Source organism: Rutilus rutilus (assembly GCF_951802725.1).
Source record: "Rutilus rutilus genome assembly, chromosome: 10".
Classification (NCBI taxonomy): Eukaryota; Metazoa; Chordata; class Actinopteri; order Cypriniformes; family Leuciscidae; genus Rutilus; species Rutilus rutilus.
In genome coordinates this window covers 27,540,029-27,557,439 of record NC_140215.1, presented here as the reverse complement: position 1 = coordinate 27,557,439, position 17,411 = coordinate 27,540,029, and the positions used below count along the sequence as shown (strand labels likewise).

Genomic DNA, 17,411 nt, shown 5'->3' with positions numbered 1-17,411 from the left:
CAAATATATGTAGATATATGTTGCAGTCATATATTGTGTTCTCAGATAAGTCAAATATATGTATAGATATATGTCATGCTATTTAAAATATAAGTACATATATGGCCATATATTACATTTTTGTATGGGAAGAGACGTTTTTATCTAAACAAGATCTAGATAAACTTAATTCCTTGCATGATGATTTCCATGGAGTTGGTGAATCCACAACTGACTTAAGTATGAGAATATTGCGTGGCAGAATACCTGGGGGTGTGGCCATTTTTTGGCATAAGAAATACGATCCTCTGATCACTGTGATTAGGCTAGAGGTAGACTGGTGTATCGCAATCAAAGTGGAGCAGAATGAAAAGGTTTTTGTGATTCTGAATGTGTATGCTCCATATGAATGCAGCCAAAATGAAGATGAATATATGAATAGGCTTGCTTTTATAAGTGCTTTTATCAAAGATAATGTATGTACAAGTATATTTATAATGGGGGATCTAAACGCTGATATATCTGATAATAATTCTTTGTTTGGCCAACAGCTAATCAGGTTCTGCCAGGATAGCAAGTTGTCTCTTTCCAGTCAATTACTATTGCCAGAAGAAAGCTATACATATATTAGTGAGGCATGGAATACAACATCTTGGGTGGATCACTGTATATGTACAGCAGATGCTCATGATTCCCTAGATAAACTTGAAATATTATATGACTTAGCTACAACAGATCACATACCAATTTCAATTATGTTAAATGTTGAAAGTTTACCTGAGATGACTAAATGTGAAAACTCCATAAAAAGTGGCAAATTAGACTGGGCAAGGCTTACAGTAAATGACCTTTGGAGATATAAATTATTGACAGAGGAAAAGCTGAGCAATATACAAGTGCCCACTGAGAGACAATTGTGTGTGTTAATGCGGGTTGTAAGAACCTAAAGCATAACGACAAGCTATGTAAGATGTATGATGAAATAGTGGACTGCTTTTAAGCAGACCTAAGTAGACCTTTCTGTCAAAAAAGGGTTAAAAAATAGAATTTTAGGGCCGGATGGAATGAATTTGTTTCTGAATTACATCTGAAGGCCAGAGTTGCGTTTAAAAACTGGGTTTTAACAGGTAAAGCTAGGTATGGTCCAGAATTTGAGGAAAAGAAACTGGCAAATGCTAAATTCAAATATGCTCTGTGATATATAAAAAGGAATGAGCTGACCATGAGAGCAAACTCAATGGCTAAGAACCTGCAGCATAATAATGGCTATGACCTTTGGAAAGAAGTTAAGGCTATCTACAACAGAAAAATACCACTGCCGACTTGTATTGATGGGGCTGTTGGAGCCGAGAATATTGTTAACCTGTGGAGAAAACATTATGAAGCTCTTTTTAATTGTGTTGCGAGGAAAGAATTTGAAGTTGGTCATGTGTCGAATGAAGAAGATATGATTATTACACCTGATGAGGTTAAGTTCGCAATTGATAAACTCGCTGTGAATAAAGCATGTGGTCCTGATCGAATAACAGCTGAACATTTGAAACACGCTAGTTCAAGGGTTACTTTATTACTTGCTTTGTGTTTTTCAGGTTTTTTATCTCATGCTGTGTTACCTGATTCCATGATAACAGTATTACTATTGCCTGTTATTAAGGATAAAACTGGTAAAATAACTGCGACAGAAAACTACAGGCCAGTTGCATTGGCAAGTGTGCTTTCTAAAATATTTGAGCAAATCCTCATGGATAGGATCAAAGAATATTTAATAACTACAGATAACCAATTTGGTTTTAAAAGTAAGCTTGGCACTGATCTATGCATATATTCATTAAAAGAAGTAGTTAGTAAGTATAATACTCATAATTCCACAGTTTTTATGTGTTTTTTAGATGCTTCCAAGGCGTTTGATCGAATAAATCATTCTAAGCTTTTTTTAAAATTACAAGAAAGAGGAGTTCCCCCTTATATTATAAGAATTTTACTCTTTTGGTATATACATCAAACCTTAAAAGTACAATGGGTTCTATATTCCGTTCTATATGACAAATGGGGTTCGGCAGGGTGGACTATTGTCACCCCTTCTTTTTAATCTCTACATGGATGGTCTTTCTGTGGAGTTAAATGACTGTAAGACTGGATGTCTGATAGGTGATAGCATTCTTAATCATTTGATGTATGCGGATGATGTTCTCTTACGAGAGGTTCTCTCGTATTGCGTAAGCTAGCTTACGCTGCGGGAAAGTCTCTTTTCTCGAGATACTGAAGCCAAAAATTATCCTTAATTTTTTTAAAACTTGTCAACGCAGTGCGGCAGCCTGCAGACCTAGGGCAAGCGAATCGCGTGCCCATTGGCTGCTCTGCGGCAACTGCAGCAGCCTATGGCTGAGCCTTGCGCGTGACGTCACGTCCAATGAGCGCGCTTGGCGCGCTTAATGCGTCACAGCCCGTCATTAGGGGTGTGGCTTAGCGTATATAAGCAAGGAACAGAGGCTGCTTCGCTGATTTCTGTCTCTTCAGCGAAGCTCTTCGCATCGCTGATCTCCGAGGAAGCCGCCGTCGAATCCAGCGACCAGCACGCCGAGGATTTCAGCCTGAGGACGCCGGCCGCTCGCCGCCTTCAGCCTTCCCTGCCTGCTGCGCCATCCGGCATATATATCCTTTTTCTGCTCTGTGTTGTGTGTTTGTGTCCGCCGCGACACACTTGCATCTAAAAGAGCGCGAGGCGTTGTTTCAAATGCCTCGCACATCCTGTGGCTCGTGCAGAGCCGCGCTCAGCGACGGAGACCGCCACGTGCTGTGCGCTCTCTGCCTGGGCTTCGACCACGCTGTTCGCGCTCTCTCCGAGGGCGGCTGCGAACAGTGTGAGGAGTTACCGATGTCGACCCTACGGGCTCGACTCGCTAAATTTGAAGAAACTCCACCTTCTCCGGCCACTTCTTCCGGGCCACGTAAGAAGAAACGTCGCTCCCAAAGGCCGCCGGAACTGGACGCTACAGCTGAGTGCTCGCCGGAACCTCTCCCGCGAGCCTCGCTCTCTCCTTCCCCCCCACCCTTCACCGACGCGCAGCGGCCGGCCCCTGCCCGCACTGCCGTCGTCCTGGGGGATGTTGCAGATGATGCCGCTGACAGCTGCTCTCTGCTCGCGTCTGACAGCGAGGAGTGGTCGGGCTCTCACCGCTCCGCCCCCTCGACTTTGGAGTCTTCTAGAACCCGCGCTAGTGTTGACGCAGAGCTTCTCCGCCTCCTCACTTTAGCGGTCGAGAGAATGGGACAGGATTGGTCCCCACCTAAGGAGCCGGAGCCCAATCGCCTTGACGGGTTTTTTCTGCCTAGCCGCCGCCCTGCGCCTGCCTCTAGGTCAGCACCCTTCCTGCCTGAGCTCCACGCCGAGCTCACTAAATCCTGGAACGCTCCGTTCTCCACCAGACTCCGCTCGCCAGTCTCCTCGGCTCTCTCCCAGGTGGACGGAGCCGCCGAGAACGGCTATAACGGCATCCCCGCCGTTGAGGATGCTGTGGCAACGCACCTTTGCCCGCCGTCTGCTAGATGGCGCTCAAAGTCTGCCCTGCCGTCTAAAACCTGCAGGACCACCTCAGCTCTCGCCGGCCGCGCTTTCGCCGCCTCCGGCCAGGCTGCTTCCGCCCTGCACTCAATGGCCATTCTTCAGATCCTTCAAGCCGACCTCCTCCGTGAACTGGACGAGAAGGGCTCGGATCAGTCTGCCTTAACCGATCTGCGCAGCACTACGGATCTCGCGCTACGCGCTACCAAGACCGCTGCTCAAGCCATCGGCAGATCCATGGCCGCGCTCACCGTCATCGACAGACACCTTTGGTTGACGCTCGCGGACATGAGTGAGTCAGAGCGCGCTGTATTTCTGAACGCACCACTCTCGCCCACCGGCCTCTTTGGCCCTGCGGTCAGCGGAATTGTGGATCGGTTCTCTGAAGTACAGAAGGCGTCACAGGCGATGGACCTCTTCCTGCCCCGCCGTTCGAGCCCAGCCACAGGCCGCCCTCAAACTCAGCCTCCTGTGCGCAGCTCTAACCAGCGTTCTTCCAGGCCCCCCAGCGCTTCGCAGCGACGCCAGGGCAACCGCCCCAGGTCGCGCTCGACCAGCCGTCACAGACCGCCGCCCCCACGGGGCCCGCGGCCCAAGATCGCGTTGAAGCCCGAGCCCGCGAAGTCCTCCTAGCATCCGCAAGGAGGAAAAGATGGTTGAGTCCCGCTACGGCCGGACCGCCATCAAAACGCACAGCTCTGTCAGTCCCCTATGTTCAGGCTACTGCAGCAGCACACACCGCAGCCAACGAGCCAGTATTAACACTCGCTCGCCTGCACTCAAACGCCGTTTTCACGGCGACCCAGATAAATCTCAAAAGAGTATAAGTGCTTTAAGTGTAGAAAATGTGCCCACACCCATGTGCTCACTGCTTCACACAAGTACAATCCCCATGGTAACGCGCCCAGAGCGCTCTCTCATAAAGCGGCCTCACACCGCTCGAGTACTAAATGTAGTAAATGTGCCCACACTTCCGTGCTCACAACTACTCGCTGCTCGCTCTGTCACTCAGTTACCTCAAATTGCTACGGCTCAAGCCGCAGGGGTATTAAGTGTAGAAAAAGTGCCCACTCCCGTATGCTCACTGCCTCACACAGACCAGGTTCCCATGGCAACGCGTCCAGAGCGCTATCTCTTAAAGCGGAAACTTTCCGCTCGAGCATCAAGTGTAGGAAATGTGCCCACAGCCTTGTGCTCACACCTGCCCACTGCCCGCTCTGCCAGACAGGTTGCAAACCTCATAAAGCCCCCAAACACTGGCCGTGTCATAAGTGCAAATCCCGCGCCAGCTCACGAGCACGCGCACCCACTTTCAGACACCATAATCCCCACGCCGCTCTCGCGCCTGGGTTATTTGACAGCAGTTCACGCTCCATCGTCCGAGATCGAACTACTAAATTCTGCACAGTCGGCCAGCCCTGTTCTTCTGCCCTCGTGTCCGAGCATCATATTCTCTGATACAGGTTCCCCATCCCGCGCAACGCGGCGATCTGAACCCAGAGACCATTCGACCCCTAGCTATGCATGCAAAAGCATGGGAGGCTATTCAGGGCGCGTCAGAATGGGTGCTCAACACCATAAGACACGGTTATTCGCTCCAATTTGCTCGTCGCCCTCTGCGCTTTCTAGCGCAGACGGAAACGAAAGTGAGTTTGGAAACAGCACATCTGCTTCAAGCAGAAATAGCAAAGCTGCTGCGAAAAGGGGCCATAGAACAGGTTCATCCTTCCCTGAGCGAGTCAGGCTTTTACAGCCGTTACTTCCTCGTTCCCAAGAAGGACGGAGCATTAAGACCTATTTTAGATCTGAGACATCTGAACAAGGCTCTCATGAGACAGCCGTTCAGGATGATTATAACCAGACAGATCCTCGCGCAAATTTGCCCAGGAGACTGGTTTATCTCTCTCGATCTGAAAGACGCGTATTTCCAGATCCAGATAACTCCCCGTCACAGGCCATTTTTGAGATTCGCCTTCGACGGTCGAGCTTATCAATACACAGTCCTGCCGTTCGGCCTGTCTTTAGCACCCCGTACATTTACGAAATGCATGGACACGGCTCTCGCTCCCCTGAGGAGTCAGGGAATGCGAATTCTGAACTATTTGGACGATTGGCTCGTTCTAGCGCAGTCAGAGACAGAACTTGTGTCTCACAGAACAGCGCTACTCGACCACCTGGAGGGTCTGGGTCTAGCGGTCAACTGGACCAAGAGCTCGCTCTCGCCCCGACAGTCGATTTCCTTTCTCAAAATAGAACTAGACTCGGTGGCGATGACGGCCAGATTGTCGGAGCAGCGCGCGCGCCGCATCCAGCGCCTCGCTGCATCCTTCAAAGAAGGCAACCGGGTTCCCCTGAAGGCATTTCAGCGCATTCTGGGGCATATGGCCTCAGCTGCAGCAGTGCTTCAGCTGGGTTTACTGCGCATGCGCCCGCTTCAACGCTGGCTGAGAACGCGCGTATCCCATCGAGCCTGGGCGACCGGCGGCTCGCTAATCAGAGTGACTCAGGTCTGTGTCTCAGCCCTGCAGCCCTGGCTAGCAGCCGAATGGTATCACACGGGAGTGAATATGGGAGTGGTTTCACACCGGAAAGTTGTCTCAACAGACGCGTCCAACCTAGGTTGGCGAGCGCTCTTCGAAGGCAGACCGGTCTATGGCCACTGGTCAGACCAGGAGAATCTCCTACACATAAACTGTCTAGAGATGCTCGCGGTCGAGAAAGCGCTCATGCACTTCCTCCCTTTCCTCCATGGTCACCATGTTCTAGTCCGCACGGACAACACTTCAGTAGTGGCCTATGTGAACCGCCAGGGCCGTGTCAGATCAAAGCAACTCTGCGCCCTGACGGAACGCCTCCTCGTATGGGCTCAGCACTCTCTGCGCTCTCTGAGAGCATCGCATGTGCCTGGCCATCTGAACGAGGGCCCCGACAGACTGTCCAGGGACAACGTTCCCCCTGGGGAGTGGTCTCTACACCCCCAAACAGTCCAGTCGCTGTGGCGCCGCTTTGGCAGAGCGAAAGTCGACCTCTTTGCGTCAAAAGACAACGCACACTGCCCAGCGTTCTTTTCAAAGAGCGAGGACGCGCTGGCCCAGCCTTGGCCCAGCGGCCCGCTATATGCGTTTCCACCAGTCTCTCTGCTGCCTCAGGTCATCGAGAGAGTCAGGAAAGCGCGCCACACAGTGCTCCTCATAGCCCCGTTCTGGGAGAACCAAGCTTGGTTCCCGGAACTCATACAATTGGCAGACTCAGCCCCTTGGCCGATTCCGGTGCGGAGAGACCTTCTCTCTCAAGCCCGCGGCTCGATTTGGCATCCCCACCCAGAGCACTGGTCTCTGCATGCGTGGAGCCTCAACAATTACATGCTGATCTACCAGAAGGGGTGATGAACACGATCATACAGTCTAGAGCCCCCTCCACAAGGCGGCTCTACACGTCTAAATGGTCTGTGTTTAACAAATGGTGCACTACCAGAGGGCTCAATCCACAGACATGTGGGGTCTCGCAAGTATTGTGCTTCCTTCAAGAGCTACTGGACGCGGGCAGGTCCCCCTCCACGCTCAAAGTCTATGTCGCGGCCATTTCAGCGCTCTCTGTCTCAGAGCCGGGCCGCGCATTAGGAAGGAAAGAGTTTGTCATCCGCTTCCTTAGAGGAGCGAGGAGGATGAACCCCCCGCGACCCCCTTCGGTTCCTATGTGGGATCTTTCACTGGTCTTAGACGCACTGAAAGCACATCCCTTTGAACCCTTAGAAACTGTGGATATGAAATACCTCACGCTCAAAACCGTTTTTCTGATAGCACTGTCTTCAGTAAAACGTGTGGGAGACCTTCACGCGTTATCCACTAACGCTGCGTGCCTCGAGTTCGGACCCAATGACTCTAAAGTTATTCTCAGACCGAGGCATGGGTACGTCCCAAAAATTTTGGGCACTCCCTTCAGAGCGCAGGTCATTTCCCTTTCAGCCCTGCCGAATGCCGGCTGCGAGGCAGATAGTCATCTCCTCTGCCCAGTTAGGGCGCTGAGAAGCTATATTTCGCGCTCCGCCGCCTTCAGGCGTTCAGAGCAGCTCTTTGTTTCGTTTGGTGGGCGCACCAAGGGTCTCGCCGCCTCGAAACACACCCTGTCCAGATGGATAGTTGATGCTTTCGCAGCTGCTTACGCATCTAAAAACCTGCAGGGCCCTTTGGGCATTCGAGCACACTCCACCAGAGGCATGGCCTCATCGTGGGCGTGGTCCAGTGGGATTCCCATTCATGACATTTGTGCAGCGGCAGGCTGGGCCTCCCCCTCCACATTTGTTAGGTTTTACAACCTGGAAGTTCCCGCTTTGCAGGCCAAAGTGTTATCAGTCTAAGTCTCGCGTAAGCCAGCCCACTGTCTGTGCGCGGGCTACGCTGCTGATTTAGCTCTACTGGTTGAGCTACACTATATGGAAGTGTTAGTTGGACCGGCTGTGCCGCTCCCTGCCCCATATTATGTGCTTGTGTACTGTGGTATCGTGGCCGCCCAGCTCCGCTTCGCGTTCCCTGGGCTCCCCATGGGATTCATTCAGGATGCTGGGCGCGCGCACGGCGTTGACAAAGGTGTTCCCGCAGCGTAAGCTAGCTTACGCAATACGAGAGAACCTCTCATAAGAGAACGTACTCGGTTACTAACGTAACCTCTGTTCTCTCTAGAGAGGGAACGAGTATTGCGTAACCCGCCGTGCTCTCGCCACGAGCTCATTTCGCTTCATGCGACAGAAACCAGCGAAGCAGCCTCTGTTCCTTGCTTATATACGCTAAGCCACACCCCTAATGACGGGCTGTGACGCATTAAGCGCGCCAAGCGCGCTCATTGGACGTGACGTCACGCGCAAGGCTCAGCCATAGGCTGCTGCAGTTGCCGCAGAGCAGCCAATGGGCACGCGATTCGCTTGCCCTAGGTCTGCAGGCTGCCGCACTGCGTTGACAAGTTTAAAAAAAATTAAGGATAATTTTTGGCTTCAGTATCTCGAGAAAAGATACTTTCCCGCAGCGTAAGCTAGCTTACGCAATACTCGTTCCCTCTCTAGAGAGAACAGAGGTTACGTTAGTAACCGAGTACGTTGTCATTATGTCTCCGTATAGTGTAGGCCTACAACAATTGCTTCGAATTTGCTCAAATTATGGTAAGCAGCATGACATAAAATTTTATATTAAAAAGAGTGTAATCATGATTGTTAAAACCCAAGAGGACCAAAAGATTAACTTTCCTTCTTTATATTTAGATGATTTAAATTGATTTAAATGATGATGATGATGTGCAGCGCCAGTGCTGTAAATTGTATGGGCAAGCCAATATGCTGGCTCGTAAGTTTTCTATGTGTTCAGACGATGTGAAAATAACTCTATTCAGAGCATACTGTGCTTCTTTCTATACAGCCCACCTGTGGTGTAAATATTCTAAAGCAAAGATGAGAAAGTTACAGGTGGCATATAATGATGCTCTTAGAATTTTACTTAAGGTCCCAAGGTGGTCAAGTGCAAGTCAAATGTTTGTGGCTAATAATATACTCACGTTGATTGCTGTCTTGAGGAAGTATATTGTGGTGAGTGAAACAAGGTATTTTTCTTGTTTCTGGAAGCATTGGAGAGAAAGCTTGTATGTATTTTAAACTATGTATGTTGTTTTTGTCTATGGATGTTGTAAGTTATTTATATGGACCCATGAGTCTGAAATAAAGAATTCATAATAAATAATAATAATAATAAATGCAGATTACTATCCACACACAGAAACCTATTCGAGCTTCGAGGTACAATTACTAAAGATTGATACTCTTGATTCTTTTTTCTGTGCTTTGGTATATAGACCCCCTAAACTGAATAAGGATTTCATCCAGGATTTTACTGATTTTTCTCTCTACATTGGTGTCTCACTGTGATAAACTTTTGGTCCTGGGGGATTTTAATGTTCATTTATGCTGCCCATCAAAGCCATTGGTGAATGAATTTCTTTCTATTATTGAGTCTTTTAATTTCACACAGCATGTTACTGGTTCTACTCATAAGAAAGGTCATACACTAGATCTTGTGTTATCACTTGGTATTTCTGTATCTAATTTGGTGGTTTCAGACGTAGGCATTTCCGACCATTATTCAGTGGTATTCGATGCTGTTTGTTCTTATATCCATCCAACTTTTTCTCAGCCTTTACATTATGTTAGGTCCATTATGCCATTAATTCTTCAACTGCAAACCTTTTTTCTGAATTTTATTTATCACATGTTACAGACAAAGTCTTAAGTGGAGAGGACACTGAAGTGCTGGTTGAGGCTTTTTTATCATGTACTCTTGCCCCTTAGATTGTATTGCCCCTCTTAAATTAAAGAAACAAAAGGGAACATCTCAACCTTGGCTAAGAAATGTGACCCGCTCTCTTAGACAAGAGTGCAGAAAGCATCAATTAATTGTGCGCCGTCTAACTTTTTCACTGACTTGTAGTTTCATCAGCACAGCTGACAGATATGGTCTTGAAAATTAATGGAGGTAGCTGCAGTCTGGATATTCTCCCTACTCATCTTTTTAAAGATGTTTTTCATACTGTGAGTTCTAGCCTAACAACTATAATTAACATCTCATTGATGAGTGGAGTAGTACCAAATAGTTTCAAAGATGCAATTCTTCATCCCTTGTAAAAAAAAAAAAACTAATTTGGATCATACAGTATATAACAACTATAGAGCTGTCAAGAGAGGTGGGGGTCTAGCCGCTGGGGACCAAGCTTTTTGGGGTCCTTGAGATGTTCTGACATGCCTTGACATTTGTGCTTTTTTCAGTTATTTATAAACATGTTAATGGCTAAGGTGTAAATTCACTCTATATAGCACAAACAGGGCTACCATAATATGCGAGCAACGTGTATGTAGATGTTTGTATTTTTAAGAGAATAATGTTTATGCGTGGTTATTGGAAAAAATAAAAATGAAAGTTGCTGAATTAAGACCACAAAACTCATACAAAATATGTGCCCACAAGACTTTTGAATAATGGATGTTGTCCCTTTGAGTTCTAGCTTCAAAATTATGTGAAAATAGTCTTGCTTTATCGTTCACAAAAAAAAAAAAATACATTGATTTAAATGGTGTAAAACAGGTTTTGCTTGGAAAGCCAATATGCGAGGAGGAGGAGTAGTTTACACCTTAGATTACAATGTTCACCCACTCTGCATAATGACTCTGCCTAATGAGCCAGGTGTGACACTGACTGAGCCACAATGCAAGGACAAAAGATGTATTTAGACTTACATTGACCATGTAAGATTTCGCTTACATCTCTCTTGTAAATATGTTTTGCTATTTTATTAAAAATGTTACATTACAATTTCAACAATATTTCAAGTGTACTCTTTCTTTGTAAAAAAAAAAAAAAAAGATTATAGGCCTACATTTTATCATATGTATTCATTAGTTTGAATATAGCCAACATTGGAACATCTAACATCTTAGTCTATGACTTTATTTTTGACAAAAATAGTAGGCTATTTTATATATATATACAGTGCTATGCATAAGTGAATACACCCATGCTAAAGTTGACTAAAAAGAGGAATAAAAAATCATATTTTGGAAATTGAATTTAATGCCTTGATTTAAAAAATTAGGAAAAATCCAACCTTTAAGGACACCAATTTTCTTTGTGAATGAATAATGTATCGTAAATAAATAAATGTTCTTCCTTAAAATACATGGTGCATAAGTGAGTACACCCCTATGTTAAATTCCCATAGAGGCAGGCAGATTTTTATTTTTAAGAATTTTTTTTTTTTTTTTTAGGATACTATGCATCCTGATAAAGTTCCCTTGGCCTTTGGAATTAAAATAGCCCCACATCATCACATAGCCTTCACCATACCTAGAGATTGGCATGGTTTTATTTCAGTTAGCCTAATAGCTAGTTTGATTTGCATTGAGAGATGATCTTATGGAAAGTACCCCATGCCAATCTCTAGGTATGGTGAAGGCTATGTGATGATGTGGGGCTATTTTAATTCCAAAGGCCAAGGGAACTTTATCAGGATGCATAGTATCCTAATTTTTTAAAAAAAAAAATACTTAAAAATAAAAATCTCCCTGCCTCTATGGGAATTTAACATAGGGGTGTACTCACTTATGCACCATGTATTTTAAGGAAGAACATGTATTTATTTACGATACATTATTCATTCACAAAGAAAATTGGTGTCCTTAAAGGTTGGATTTTTCCTATTTTTTTTAATTAAGGCATTAAGTTCAATTTCCAAAATATGATTTTTTATTCCTCTTTTTAGTCAACTTTAGCATGGGTGTATTCACTTATGCATTGCACTGTATATATATATATATATATATATATATATATATATATATATATATATATATATAACGTTAGATATGAGCAGAAATTGCTAAACAAAAGCTTATTTGATGTGGCAGTATATTCTACAGTAGCCTAAAAACTGTTTAATACGTTGCTTATACAAATATATTTTATTTCAACATATTTCAGTCGATTTTTACTCATCTCAGTAGGCTATAGCAAAGCAGTTTATTCTTTCACACAGACGCGCGATTCATATTTAGGCTAAACAGTCTTTACAAATATGTAACCTTCATTCATCTCACAGAAAGGCGAGTCATATTATAGAAATGCGATTCATCTTTTTGCGGTTTACATAGGCCTACACTAACGTTATTCCATAACGTTATTCCACATCAACACTTGAGAAAAGAAAACAGCCTACCTCACTCCTCAGCGGGATCTGCTCCTCATATCAGGAGATATTGCTCCTCATATCAGCACTGTTCTGAGGAATCTTTTCTCCATAAGGTAGGCTATATTATGCCTCACTCGCGGCGCTTTGTTTACAGCTGATGTGGGGGCGTTTCACAGACTGAAATGGTTCTCAGAATTTGCATTTGAATAGCACGCGCTCTCCGGGGAGTGGTCAAATTACTTTTGAATGGCTCGTAATGAGCTCGACTGGAGTCGCTCTCTTTTTATACAGATTACAGAAGCTGAGAATATTTGTTTTTTATAAAAATTACTTCATTTAATAGATGCGATCTCAAGCTTTATGTCCGTGGGTCTGTTTGCCTGTTTGACTGAATTTTCGCGGAGTTATAGATCATTTTCGAACGCGTTTCAAATGGGAGTTTACTGACAGAGAGAAGGCAGAAATCGCATCATGTTCATTTTTCTTTATTTGTCAAAAAGCAAACCACTTTATTTTTATTGTGAGTATACAGAAAAAAAAATAGAAACTGAACAGGATCGATTGATGTATTACACGAAAATGAAAGATCAAAATTAACAGAGCATTAAGTGTTTATTTTTCATTGCTAAAAAAAAAACAAGCAAAACGCACGGGCGCGTTTTTGGTCCCCAGAGGGTTAAAGATATTTATCAATGTAAGCAAATATCATTTGGGAATTACTTGTCTTTCGAATATCTGTGTATTGTGTTAAAAGGTGCTCCACGCATTTTACTTATCATTATTTACAGGGCTCCAAAATACTCTCCAGCCTTTGCTGAGGAATTTACAGAACTGTTATCAACAATTACCTCAGAGTTTGACTGTTTTGCCATTGCTGGAGATTTTAACATCCATATAGATAGTGCACAGAACAGTATGGCAAAAGAAATCAAAAGTGTTTTAAAAACCTTTGATCTGACTCAGCATATACATGGACCCACACACAATCGTGGACACACTCTAGATTTACTTATCAGTAAGGGTCTAAACATTTCATCGATTGTTATTAAGGATGTAGCACTGTCTGATCATTTCTGTATTTTCTTTGATATATTGATCTCTCCTGCCATTGAAGCTAGATCTGTGTCTGTCAAGAAGAGATGCTTAAATGAGAACACTGGTGTCCTATTTATGAAGGCTATATCCTTAACACCAAGCATATCTGCAGACTCTGTTGATTTTCTCCTTGATTCTTTTAACTCAAAAGTTAAAAGTGTAATTGATGATATTGCTCCTGTTAAGGTCAGGAAGAAGAGTGGCAGACAAAAAGCACCTTGGAGAAACTCAACAGCAGTGCAAAATATGAAAAGACAATGCTTTATGAGAGAGTGCTCTGAGCGCGTTACCATGGGAACCATGTTTGTGTGAAGCAGTGAACACATGGGAGTGGGGCACATTTTCTACACTTAAGACACCCTCGGCCTGAGCCGTTGCAACCCGAGGTAACTGAGTGGCAGAGCGAGCAGCGGGTAGGTGTGAGCACAGAGTTGTGGGCACATTTACTACACTTAATACTCGAGCGGCGTGTGTCCGCCTTATGAGAGAGCGCTCTGAGCGCGTTACCATGGGGATCGTGTTTGCGTGAAGCAGTGAGCACATGGGAGTGGGCACATTTTCTACACTTAAGATACCTTCGGCCGGAGCCGGAAAACCCGCGCAGGAGGCTGAGCTTGAGAGCGGCCTGTGGCTGGGCTCGAGCGGCGGGGCAGGAAGAGGTTCATAGCCTGCGACGCCTTCTGCACTTCGGAGAAGCGATCCACTATCCCGCTGACCGCAGGGCCGAAGAGGCCGGTGGGCGAGAGTGGGGCATTGAGGAACACAGCGCACTCTGACTCACTCATATCCACCAGCGTCAACCAAAGGTGCCTGTCGATGACGGTGAGCACGGCCATAGATCTGCCGATGGCTTGTGCAGTGGTTTTAGTAGCACGGAGCGCAAGGTCCGTAGCGCTGCGCAGATCCGTTAAGGCTGAGTGATCCGGGCCCTTCTCATCCAGTTCACGGAGGAGGTCGGCTTGTAGGATCTGAAGAACAGCCATCGAGTGCAGGGCGGAAGCAGCTTGGCCGGAGGCGGCGAAAGCGCGGCCGGCGAGAGCTGAGGTGGTCCTGCAGGCTTTGGACGGCAGGGCAGACTTTGAGCGCCATCTAGCAGACTGCGGGCAAAGGTGCGTTGCCACCGCCTCCTCCACGGAGGGGATACCAGTATAGCCTTTCTCGGCGGCCCCGTCCACCTGGGAGAGAGCCGAGGAAACTGGAGAGCGGAGTCTAGCGGAGAAGGGCGCATTCCAAGACTTAGAAAGCTCCGCGTGGAGCTCAGGCAGGAAGGGTGCTGACCTAGAGGCTGGCGCTTGGCGGCGGCTAGGCAGAAAACACCCGTCGAGCCGATTAGGTGCAGGCTTCTTCGGTGGGGACCAGTCCAGTCCCATTTGGTCGACCGCTTGGGTGAGGAGGCGGAGAAGCTCCGCGTCGACACTGGCGCGGGACCTGCCAGACTCTAAAGTCGAGGAGGCGGAGCGGTGAGAGCCCGACCATTCCTCGCTGTCAGAAGCAAGCAGAGAGCAGCTGTCAGCGGCGTCATCTGCTTCGTCTCCCGGGGCGACGGCAGTGCGGCAGAAGCCGGCTGCTGCGCGTCGGTGAAGGGCGGGGGAGAAGGAGAGAACGAGGCTCGCGGGAGGGGCTCCGGCGAGCACTCAGCTGTTACATCCGGTTCAGGAGGCCTTTGAGAGCGGCGTTTCTTCTTACGCGGCCCAGAAGAGGCAGCCGGAGAAGGTGGAGGATTGTCAAACATAGCGAGTCGAGCCCGTAGGGTCGACATCGGTAAGTCCTCACACTGTTCGCAGCCGCCCTCAGAGAGAGCGCGGGCTGCGTGGTCGAAGCCCAGGCAGAGAGCGCAGATCACGTGGCGGTCTCCGTCGCTGAGCGCGGCTCTGCACGAGCCACAGGATGAGCGAGGCATTTGAAACAACGCCTCGCGCTCTTTTAGATGCAAGTGTGTCGCGGGGCGAGCACACAGACAGACACACACAGAGCAGAAAAGGATATATTCGCCGGATAGCGAAGCAGGCAGGGAACGCTGAAGGTGGCGAAGGCGGCTGGCTTCCTCAGTCTGAGATCCTCGGCGTGCTGGTCGCTTGATTCGACGGCGGCTTCCTCAGAGTCCAGCGATGTGGAGAGCTTCGCTGAAGAGACAGAAATCAGTGAAGCAGCCTCTGAGCCCTGCTTATATACGCTAAGCCACACCCCTTATGACGGGCTGTGACGCATTGAACGCGCCAAGCGCGCTCATTGGTCGTGACGTCACGCCAAGGGCTCAGCTATAGGCTGCTGCAGTTGCCGCAGGGCAGCCAATGGGCACGCTAGTAAGCCTGCCCTAGGTCTGCAGGCTGCCGCACTGCGTTGACAAGATTATTAAAAATTAAGGATAATTTTTTGGCTTCAGTATCTCGAGAAAGGAGACTTTCCCGCAGCGTAAGCTACTTACGCAATACGAGAGAACCTCTCGTAAGAGAACTGAGGTTTTGATTGTAGGTTCTCCCATCTCACCTACCTCTCCTGATCATTTAGGTTCCTTATCCATAAAGATTGAAGATCATGTAAAGAGTTTAGGGGTAATTATGGACTCATCATTAAATTTTAAGAAACAGATTGGTGCCGTTTTTAAAAGTAGCTTTTTTAACCTGAGATCAATTGCTAAAGCATTTTCTATCCAGGAAGGATTTGGAAATCGTGGTTTACTCTTTTATCTCATCAAATATTGATTATTGTAATTCTCTATATATTGGTCTCCTCCATATTATGCTAGTCCGTTTACAGTTAGTGCAAAATGCAGCAGCAAGGCTTTTAATGGGGGTGAGAAAGAAAGACCATATTACCCCTGTACTTCAATCCTTACATTGGCTTCCTTATAAATTCAGGATTGATTTTAAAGTTCTCTTGTTTGTTTACAAGGCCATATCAGGCCTTGCCCCCCAGTACATCAGTGATCTTATTATTCCCTACTCTCCTTCTAGAGTTCTCAGGTCCTCTGACCAATAGCTTTTAAAGGAGAACTCCGGTCAATTTTAACATTGAGCTCATTTTTTTGTACATTTGGAGTGCTGTCAATACAGAGAACAACGACAAAAATCGGTGTTTCCTACACCGAGTTATTCTATTTTTAAAATTTGCACCCTGTTGACTTCAATGGGGCAATGTTTAAACCTGCTTTTAGCCTCTTAACATCCTTGATGTGTCATTACAAGTGCACAGAAAATGTGAGTGATTCCTTCAGAGTGAACACGAGTGAATCTGACTGCAGTAGATGTGAAAGATATGTATAAAAATGATGTTATTTAAGCCAGCGCAAATACCTGTGTTTACATCCTGTTTTCGGTTGAAGTCCAAAGTAGTCGATTGCCGAGTTCACGCGCATAGGTTTAGTTACCTATGATCACGCGTGTGAACTCGGCAATCGACTACTTTGGACTTCAACCGAAAACAGGATGTAACATCATTTTTATACATATCTTTCACATCTACTGCAGTCAGATTCACTCGTGTTCACTCTGAAGGAATCACTCACATTTTCTGTGCACTTGTAATGACACATCAAGGATGTTAAGAGGCTAAAAGCAGGTTTAAACATTGCCCCATTGAAGTCAACAGGGTGCAAATTTTAAAAATAGAATAACTCGGTGTAGGCAACACCGATTTTTGTCGTTGTTCTCTGTATTGACAGCACTCCAAATGTACAAAAAAATGAGCTCAATGTTAAAATTGACCGGAGTTCTCCTTTAAAGGTCCCTCGTTGTCATTTAAAATCAAAAGGAGATTGTGCTTTTTCTGTGGTAGGTCCCAAACTCTGGAATAGTCTCCCATTCCACGTGAGGTCAGCTCCATCAGTTGCCACTTTTAAGTCTTATTTAAAAACGTATTTATTTTCTTTAGCTTTCGAATAAGTTATGTTTGCTTTGTTATAGGATTTTAATGTTTTCGCTTCTGTAAAGCACTTTGGGGCAACGTCTGTTGTTTGAAAATGTGCTATATAAATAAAGTTGCTTGCTTGCTTGCTTTCATTAGCAATTGTTTAGTTTAAAACCGGGATGGGCAAACACAGTCCTGGATGGGCATTGTC

The 17,411-nt window shown here is 46.3% G+C and overlaps 1 protein-coding gene across 2 annotated transcripts in view; it reads left to right on the top strand.

The window, feature by feature from the left end:
• Positions 1-17,411, top strand: part of LOC311298600 (nectin 1a) — a 70,019-nt gene that overhangs the window by 36,006 nt on the left and 16,602 nt on the right. The gene's annotated exons all lie outside the window — the stretch shown is intronic.